The 9085-nt window shown below is 39.7% G+C and overlaps 1 long non-coding RNA gene across 1 annotated transcript; it reads right to left on the bottom strand.

The window, feature by feature from the left end:
* Nucleotides 1-2282: 2282 nt before the first annotated feature.
* On the bottom strand, nt 2283-6590 carry LOC141376174 (uncharacterized). Its single transcript, XR_012385555.1, has 2 exons — nt 6448-6590; nt 2283-3944 (listed from the first exon to the last, which is right to left on the bottom strand). It is a non-coding gene; the product is annotated as an uncharacterized lncRNA (long non-coding RNA).
* Nucleotides 6591-9085: the final 2495 nt, after the last annotated feature.

Below are 9085 nucleotides of genomic sequence, written 5' to 3' on the forward strand. Positions count from 1 at the left end.
TTGAGAAAGTAGCAAACAATTTTTTTTTTTTTTTTTTTGAGTGTAGTAGAAAACCTGCAGATCACCTCAAATACACAATCAAATATAAATTAAACTCACCAACCAATCAAACTAACCAAAAACAGTTACGAGGGCGAAAGTCCACCTTTATTCTCTGACAGTGCCAGTTAATTCATTTCCAAGTGCCCACAAGAGACCAATCTGCGTCTGGCCGAGCCGAGGAGATATCGCCGGCTAAAAATAATTCATGCAGTATTCTGTCATGCTCTTTTCTCCCCTCAGGGTAATTTTTCAACAATAAGCTCTCCTGTGAATAACAGAACCTCTTTGTGGTTCGGCTCCTGGGAGGGCCTGATTTCTGCCAAGTCAAACAACGGCTCAGTGCTCAGGGCTGCTCAAAGCGAAGTGAGGGCCTCATAACACACAGCAGGTACCAGGATACACACACACATAGATACTGCCGAGCACAGCAATCAAGACATCCATCAATACAGCACACACTCTAAACTCAAGATCAGCTCTTCAAATAAAAGTCATCAGCTAGACTGGTCATCATCTTTGCTCAGCCTTGTGTTGTTACAAACAAATGACACCCTTTCTTCGTGCAAATATCAAAACGATGAACGTGTGATGAACTTTCTTTTATTATCGTCAGTTTTTTTTTTGAATGACTATCATGCATATTCAGCTTGATTTACAGAAGAGACTCACTACAATGCCATTTAGGGTAACAGTACTTTTAATATATATCATCAATAGCAAAAATAAAATAAAATAATTGATGTGATTTATAAGAAAATTATATTTTAGTATTTCTACTTTCTAAATATCATATATAATTCAATATGTTACTTGCTACTTCTTTGAAAATATTTGTAAAATGTATTAAAGATTTTTTAAACGATTTTGAATTTCTACATTTTAGTAATTGTCACTTTTGTTCGTTTCTGTTTTAAAATATTTTTATTAAGGGGTTATATTAATTTCAGTTTTAGTTGAGACAATATTTGTAATTTTCTAAGTAAAAAAAAAGCTTCTCAATTTACATTATATTTCAGTTTTATTTCAAAATATAAACTGATTTAAACAGTTTTTGTTAATGCTGTATTAATAAGGCATTTATTTAAAAAATTTACAGGAATTGACATTCTGCTGAAATCCCTCACTTTGTGCTCTGTGGACATTATACTGTACAAGTTTTATCCAAACGGCTTCTTCTGATGGAAATTATTAAAGGGTAAGTAAAATGTCATCAGTGACTGACCATTCATTTGTTAATAACCGGTTGGAGCTTCTTTATTTTGTAAAACATAATGTATTTGTGGTCCCTGACATTCACAGTATGTTATGGATGATGAGGATGTTTCCTCGTGCTAAACAGATCTGTGGATTGAAATTAAATTGAGCTCCTTTATTTTAGAGGTTTAGTGAAGCGGGTCATTTTTGACTTAGAATTTTGTATACATAGCCTCGGCTGGGTCAGTTGGCGTTTCTGTGTGGAGTTTGCATGTTCTCCCTGCCTTCGCATAGGGTTTCCTCCGGGTGCTCCGGTTTCCCCCATAGTCCGAAGGCATGTGGTACAGTTGAATTGGGTAGGCTAAATTGTCCATAGTGTATGAGTGTGTGTGTGCGTGTGTGTGAATGTTTCCCAGAGATGGGTTGCGGCTGGAAGGGCATCCGCTGCGTAAAAATGTGCTTCTACTGCGACCTCACACTGCTTTCATGGGCATGTTTTAATAGTTTCTGGAACCGTCCTTCACTAGACTCGAACCCTAGTCCATTACGCTTCTCATCTCAAGTCTGGCACCATTCCTGGTGAGCTACCAAGCAAACCAGTCATGCCAGAAAAGCCATTCATACAGAGGTTCCCAATGAACACCACCATCCCATGGAGTTCGATTTATACACAAAACCTGTTTCTCAATTCCAAAAACACAGAGAAAACACTCATGTACCCTTGAAGTTTTGCCAGTTTACATCAGAGGAATGAATTCGAGAGACAGTGAGAACACAGAATGCTCCCAGTGAGAAATGAGAAGCCTTGATCGTCTTAATGTTTAAAAATGGTACATTTTTAATACATCTTTATGTAATATATGTATTAAAAATGTACCATTTTTAAACATTAAGACGATATATATATATATATATATATATATATATATATATATATATATATATATATATATATATATATATATATTGTAAGATTTCCCCTATATTAGGCACCAGATTCAGCAAAGTTCATCAGGTCGACCCGGAGACATGAGAAGAGACCAAACTGTAGTTAGAATGGTTTATTCTGCAAGCCTGATGATAAGGATGAGCAGGGACATATATACATAGTGGGCTGACCTTTAAAAGTTATACAGAAGAAGGAAGACACTCTTAATATGGGCATGTTATACAAACAGAATAAAGAAGAAATGTATATATAGCGGGGCTTTCCATCCAGTGTGGGAGCTGTCTGCAAGACCGAAACCAGACGTTGACCTTCAGACCTCCGATGCACACACATACACACACAAAACCACAGGAGCTTCTGCTTCTCATGCAAGCACACTTAAAAGAGGACAAAATGTTCTCTCAGTCCCCTCTTTTAGGCCAAAGGCCTAACACAGAGGAATCTTATCATATCGTTGACCCATCATACTGTCCATTGTGGCATAGATTCGATTCATTAAACATTGCAAGAGAAAAGGACCACAACAACAAACAAGAAGGAAAATAATACATACAGGAATTATCATAGTAAGGAAAGGAGTCACCCAGCCGAACAGACCCATCATCCAACCCCATGTGGTGTCTGGGACATAATCAGAAGTCATAGCAATTTTTAACCCTTGGAGAGTAGACATAGCAGTACTCATTTACATACCCCCCCTGGGATGCTGTTAAGAGATCTAGAGCCATTCTATTTTGCAAAACCATGGTACGTAGATTACCCAGCTCCTTATTCTGGGCCTCATTAATTATTTTTGAGGCATTCAGGAATAGGCCCATGCGATAGTCCAGGGTCTCAATTCTGAGTAGAGCTTTTCCCACACCTATTTGCGGAAATAGAGCCAATACCATTTTACTACCAGTGGTCCATAATTTGAAATCCTCGGGCACGTCAGTACCCCATGCAGAGTCATGGGGCTTCATTTCAGGGACACTGCGTTTAACTCTTTGCAGCGCGGACAGGACCTGGGCTGTCACAATAAAAGTGTGATCAGTCACATGCACAGGGGCACACTGCCCCGTCCAGATGGCCGGTAATGACATGTAGGCGTTTTTTCCACACAATCACCACCCACCCTGGACCACATAAGTGCCATTTGAGGGTCCTGAGATGTCGACTGGGGCCCCCTCTCCCGAGGAGGCAATTTGTTGACAGTTAACAGTGCTTCCCATGAAATGAGAGCCCATGGTCTGGTTATAACACATAGGGTGTGTAATAGAGTGGTTAATAAAAACCTTGTGGCTAATAGGTGAGGGTTTAGCATGGCCAAATTTTACCCAAAATAGAGCATCACATGTACCATTTCTAATGCCAATCCGGTATGGATCATAGTCATCGACAATTATATATATGGGTCCTGGTACCCTGATCCTGCAAAACTGGCAAAACATATAGCAGCTGTTTTATTCATGGGTTTAGCATAAAGAGGGGTTTGCTTGGCTGAATGAGGCATAACAGAACATACATAACAACCAGATACATTATATGACCTAGCTAAAACTTTCACATATTGATACCACATATTAGTTCCAATAGGATTGTCAGCCCCATCCTCTGCCCATCCGAATTCATGATCATGTGTCCAGCGTTTCAGCCTGGCTGCATTAGCTTGAGCAACAAGAAAGAGAAACAGTCCCAATGTCCATAGCCACTTCATGCTTATCCTTCTAGTAGTTATGCTGCGTGGAGGTGCTAGCTGATGTGGGGGCCCCCGAAGTATCTGTAAAACAAAGAGAGTCTGCAGACAGATTATCATAGTACAAAACTTATACATTTTTATTATTCAATAGGTGCTCGTTTTATCCTGGTTGCATGGATCCACTGTGGAGAAGAGGAGGTTAAAACGGCGGTTCTGGTTACAGCCACGACATCCGTCGGGGGGCCATATTTGGGGTCCCCCAGTTCTGTGCTCATTTTATTGAACTGTCTAATCATTACTCTGTCACCAACCTTAAATGGGTGTGTTGGGTCTACCGGCATCGGGGCTGAACCAGAATGTATGTTAGTCCAGTATGCATGCAATGTTGTTAGTAACTGTTGTGCACATTCACTCATATGAATATCCAAAGAACCGTCACCCAGTGTGGTACCCCTTTGCCTCCATGGTGAGGGAAAGGGTCGTCCCATCACAGTCTCATAAGGAGAGAGACCGTGAAGACTTTTGTGAGGAAACATCCTCATGTCTGCTAAAACGACAGGTAGCAAGGCGAGCCAATTTGAATGCCCTGCATGTTACATAGCCTTTCTTAATTTGTCCTTGATAGTCCTATTAGTTCGTTCAACTATACCAGATGATTGTGGATGGTAGGGAATATGTAGCTGCCAATTAATTTGGAGTTCTTTAGCTAGATTTTGTATTACTTTCGCAGTAAATGAGGTTCCCTTATCTGAGTCTATGGCACATGGTATACCGTATCTTGTAATGATTTCTCTTGTCAAACATCTGACAACTATATTAGCATCTTCTTTACTGCATGGGAAGGCTTCAACCCATTTTGAAAATTTGTCCACAAAAACCAGTAAATATTTATTAGGACCCCTCTTTGGCAGATGTGTAAAATCTACCTGCCATTCCTGAAAAAGTGTTTCAGGAAGGGGCAATTGTTGATGTTTAGCTTGAGGTTTAGTGATATTATTTTGAGCACATATCAGACATCTATCTAGCGTATTATTAACATGGTGCTGTAAATTATTGATGCATAAAAAGGAACTCATTGTGTCTATTAACTCATTGTGTCTATTAACTCATTGTGTCTATTAACTCATTGTGTCTATTACCCCTCTTCGGCCGCGGTGTGTAACACCGTGAAACTCGCGGACGAGAAAAGGTGCACAGGATGATGGCAGGCATAAACGGCCTTTGCCATCTAGCATTATTCCATTAGGATCAGTCGTGGCGTCACATTCAGACCAGTAAGTATGGTACTAAGTATTTAGTAAGCTGCTGTTTTAGATGTATTAGGAGCTCCTCCTGATCATCTTTCCACGCGAGGCGTGTTTTTATACGAGTACGTGTCTTTTTATCATCTGTTTCTTCCTTAACAGTTTCTGTTTGTACTATATCAAGCTTGCGATCAAGAGCAGGTATTTTTGTTGTTATTTCTTCATCGTCATAGGACGAACCCATTTTGGTTTGAAGGATAAATCGATAATCTGCCCCAATTAGTTGGCAGTGACGCGAACTGCGCAACAGCATGTCTACAAATTGCAGTGGTTTGTCCACTTCTGGTAGAAGAGATATAAGATCTTTAAGAACAGAGGGTGAGGGCGGAATTATCTCTATCCCTCGTGGTTTAGCAACCCATACAGCAGCCACATTAGAAGCTGAAGTAGTGCCCTCCGTGCTGTTAGAACGGTCTGGTTTATTTTTTATTCCATTTCTGTCAGTGACGGATAAATAGAAGGCACTGTAGGAGAAGCACTTACAGAGCATGAGATAGATTGCGAAGGCCCCGTATAAGGGGGTGGTGACGTCATGGTGGTTTTAGCAGCTGCAAGAGAGCCTCTCTTATCTGCCGTAAGGGCAGTATTACTTCTGCTTTTGGGTTTGGGGACAGATTTCAAAACAGTTTTGGGTGTAAAAATGCCTTTTTTTTTATCCCTTCATATAGAACTCATTTTATACCATGTGTCATATCCATTCATCATATATTGGTCATTCCATTCTGGATCCCCATATCAATTTGTAAGCTAACTGAAGGAAACCTGGGTCAAATGTTCCTTCCCTAGGAAAGTCTCTCCATTGAGATTGTCCCTCTGTCCACCCAGCTAAATTGGACAGCCAGGGTTCAGTGTAAAAATTCCCACCCACATCTATCCATCCATTGCTTTGGACTCTCACTGGGTTCTGGTTTTGGATATCCTTGTCCCATATTGCTGAAGCTGGTGCGTAATACTTATTTACTAAAATTTATTAAATCCCCTGATTTGTGGAACCCAAATTTAATCGGGTACAACAACACAAATCCTTCTGTGCAATTTACTGTTTGAAGTAAACTTGACAGGCTAGCAAGTGTCAAATTAATAAATTTTCCTGATTTGTGGAACCCAAATTTAATTGAGTACGACGACACAAATCCTTCTGTGCAATTTACTGTTGAAAGTAAACTTGACAGGATGTTCTGTGCTCTAGAGCACAGACCTCTCTTACCTAATTTTAACTAAAATCTTACGATTTCCTGAGATACACCGGAGCAGGCAGTGTGAATAAAAAATTCTCTTACCTGGTCAGATGTATCCCGGACGAGCCCCCAGATCTGTAAGATTTCCCCTATATTAGGCACCAGATTCAGCAAAGTTCATCAGGTCGACCCGGAGACATGAGAAGAGACCAAACTGTAGTTAGAATGGTTTATTCTGCAAGCCTGATGATAAGGATGAGCAGGGACATATATACATAGTGGGCTGACCTTTAAAAGTTATACAGAAGAAGGAAGACACTCTTAATATGGGCATGTTATACAAACAGAATAAAGAAGAAATGTATATATAGCGGGGCTTTCCATCCAGTGTGGGAGCTGTCTGCAAGACCGAAACCAGACGTTGACCTTCAGACCTCCGATGCACACACATACACACACAAAACCACAGGAGCTTCTGCTTCTCATGCAAGCACACTTAAAAGAGGACAAAATGTTCTCTCATATATATATATATATATATATATATATATTAATAACATACTCAAAAGTCCTACAAAATTATTTGCACATTACAAGTAAAATTGATTTTAAAATAAATCCGAAAAAATTTTTATAGATTTTTTTATAAATCAAGCAAATTTCCGAATAGGGATCATGTGTGAACAGGCCCTTATTGAAAATACCGGTAAATTCATTCCAGATATTTTTTAGAAAGAGAAGCTGTAACATTAACGGTAATTTGCTGGAATGCTGCTCTGCGTGAACGAAGAAGAAAAATTGCAGAAAAGAGCCCGTTCACGTTTGGAACGTGTTAACGAGAGTTGTGTACTCCAGCCAATCAGAACATTCAGATGCATTCACATCTGCGCAGTTTATGAAAATAAAAGCTTTTGAATATTTTTAAAGACACATTTAGCTGCTCGATGTTAGTTAGATATCGTTTATATGTTCCTGTTTAATGCCAATTGTGTAAAATATTATCGATAAAAATGCTTACGATGAACCGCTGTTTGTTTACCTTCAAGCTCTCCAACAGTTGCTTGATGTGTGTGCACGTGAAGGAGGGCTCCGGTCAGGGCCAGCGCACACACACATATTATGTATATCTTGACATGCGAAAGAGTTCCTCCATATGTTTTCATCGAAGTTGTTCACAATACTTATCCATTCACAGAATTTGTTATGAAGTCAAATGTGTAAACATTTAGCTGCCTTTGGGTGTCTCTGGAACAGAGCAGCATGAAGCACGCTAAAGCTTTAGATAAAAAAAGAAACCATCAACAAAAGCCCAACCCCTTCTATGTTTACAAATAAAGCGCATGTGTTTAGAGGTCATATCTGGTTAATGATGCCAGAATTTACCAGTATTTTAGAATGAATGTGTGAATGGTCTTTTCTGGATTAAATCTGGACGTGCTTGCCTGTGTGAACAGCGCTTTTTTGAATTTAGTCGTTTTTCTGGATATTTACCAGTATCACTGTGTGAAAGGGGCTAGTGATAACGTTACATGAGAACAGGACGCAACCTTGCTTAAGAATGCATATTGAGAAACAACCAAAATGCAGTCATATGTACCAGCGAGCATACATTTGTTGGTTCTCTAACATGTTGGTTTTCCCAATGAGCCCGCGTTGAGGCCTTCAGCAATAAGCTGCATTCCTCCAGATGGCCTCTGACACGGCCTTGACCAGATCAGGGACACTCCACTGGACAGACTTGTGTCCACACAGGTCAATGACGGCCAAAGTGAGAGTGTCAATAAGTGTGCTTCACGCTGTTCAGGGATCAGCCTCTAATGGGCCTCTATGAGAATCTGATTAGTAAACCAATACACTAGGGCTTGTTGTTGTCTGTGTATCAGATCACTATCAAAAGATCAGCTCCAAGCCAAACTATTTTTCTTTTTTGACAGCAGAGTGAAAGGATTTCTAAGAATTCTAGCGCAAAAAAATACCCCAGAGCTGAAGTGTGTCATGAAACATGGCACATTCGGCTCTTATCAAATAATCTACATTCATTCGGTGAACTCTGGTTAGTGTCACACACACACTTGGTTTAGGTCAGCACTGAACAGCAGATCTAGTAATTTGCCTGTTGTGATTAAACACATGCTAAGACAGGTCTATAATGCTTTGGCAAATGAAATCCACAGTTGAAGGCAAAATCATTAGTCGTCCTGTAAAATGTTTAATGGGTTTTATGGATTAATAGACACAGTGTTTGCTTTAACATATTTTTTTTTTTTTTTTTTGGAGAAAGGTTTATTTATTTTAGTTTAGTTAGATTCAAATAATATCATTAGCTCCCTCATATAATAATATGTATTTTTTTCAATTGTCTACAGAACAAATCAGTTATCCAAAAATGTGGCTAATTAACTTAATTAGCTAACCAAATTAACCTAGTTAAGCCTTAACGTTGATTTAAGTGACTTTGAATGTGGCATGGTTGTGGGTGCCAGACGGGCTGGTCGGAGTATTTCAGAAACTGCTGTATAGTGGAATTTTCACGCACAGCCATCTCTAGGGTTCACAGGGAATGTTCTGAAAAGAGAAAATATCCAGTGAGCGGCAGTTCTGTGAGTGCAGATGCCTTGTTGATGCCAGAGATCATAGGAGAATGGCCAGACTGGTTTGAGCTGATAGAAAGGCAACAGTAACTCAAATAACCACTCTTACAACCGAGGTATGGAGAAGAGCATCTGTGAATGCACAATAC

This window comes from Danio rerio, chromosome 9 (assembly GCF_049306965.1).
Source record: "Danio rerio strain Tuebingen ecotype United States chromosome 9, GRCz12tu, whole genome shotgun sequence".
NCBI classification, from domain to species: domain Eukaryota; kingdom Metazoa; phylum Chordata; class Actinopteri; order Cypriniformes; family Danionidae; genus Danio; species Danio rerio.